At 30.4% G+C, this 1,237-nt stretch overlaps 1 pseudogene; it reads left to right on the top strand.

The window, feature by feature from the left end:
• Positions 1-258: 258 nt before the first annotated feature.
• On the top strand, positions 259-376 carry LOC111737382 (annotated as a pseudogene).
• The last annotated feature ends 861 nt before the right edge of the window (positions 377-1,237 follow it).

Here is a 1,237-nt window from a genome sequence, read left to right as displayed (position 1 = left end):
GGAGAAGTTTTCCAGTTTTAGCTTAATGCATGGAAAATACATGTTATTTTTTCAGTGCACATGGAGTGTTCATAATAATGTTATATACTGGCATATAAAACAAATTTTAACAAATTTAAAAAGAATTTACATTATATAAAGTGTATTCTTAAACCATAATAGAATTGCACTTGAAATCAATAACAAAAGATACAGAAAAATCTTTTAAATTAAAAAGCACACACTATTAAATATCTCACAGATAAAAAGAGAAGCTTCATCTAGGGCCATGCCACCCTGAACATGCCAATCTCATCTGATTTTGTAAGCTAAGCAGGGTCAGGCCTGATCAGTACTTGGATGGGAGACCACTTAGGAATATCAGGTGTTGTAGGCATAAAAAAAGAAGTCTCAAGGGAAATTAGAAAATGTTTTGAACTGAAAAAAATTTAAAATATAATACATCAAAATTTATAAGATATTAAAACAGTGCATACAGAGAAATACTGTTTTGTTTTAATTAAATGTCTGTTACAAAAGAAATGTCTTAAATTAATAACCTAAGCTTCCAGTTTAAGAAACTAGAAAAAGAAGAAAGTAAACCCAAAGCAAACAGAAGAAAAAGTAATATAAATAGAGCAGAATTAAATGAAGTGGGTGCCTGTATGATTTCATTTATATGTCATTCTCAAAAGACAAAACCATTGTAATGTTGAATAGATCAGCAGTTGTCAGGGCTTAGGGATGGGAGCAGGTGCAATCAAGGGATAGAACAAAGGAGTTCTGGAGGATGACAAAATTTTTCTGTATCCTGATAAAGATGATGCTTATACAATTTATACGTGTATTAAATTTCACAGAACTGTACGCCAAAAATATCAGTTTTACTGTATGTTAATTTTAAAAATAAATTTTAAAATAACATCCTTTTAAAAATTCTTGTTCATGTATTCATTCTATTTAAGAGAATTTTATAAATATAAAATATAATATCAATTCTCTATTCAAATACTGGCTTTTAAATGACTAACTTTAGAAACCTTATGCAATCCCTTCACTCCTCTGGGCTTTATGCATCTCATTCTAAAAGCAGGGTTAGTACCACTTGCACACAGGGTTATGACTGATGAGTAATCCTGATCTAAACGGCACCCTGGTGAATGGGATTTTACCTCCCTCTGCTACTCAAGAAACTGACTTTAATCTTCTTAATTTATCTGAAAACTTTATATTGAAATGAAAGCCAAGAAAAATTCAC

The sequence above is a fragment of the Pteropus vampyrus genome, unplaced genomic scaffold, assembly GCF_000151845.1.
Source record: "Pteropus vampyrus isolate Shadow unplaced genomic scaffold, Pvam_2.0 Scaffold26, whole genome shotgun sequence".
NCBI classification, from domain to species: domain Eukaryota; kingdom Metazoa; phylum Chordata; class Mammalia; order Chiroptera; family Pteropodidae; genus Pteropus; species Pteropus vampyrus.
The sequence above is the reverse complement of the archived record's forward strand: the minus strand, read 5'-3'. Positions and strand labels throughout refer to the sequence as shown.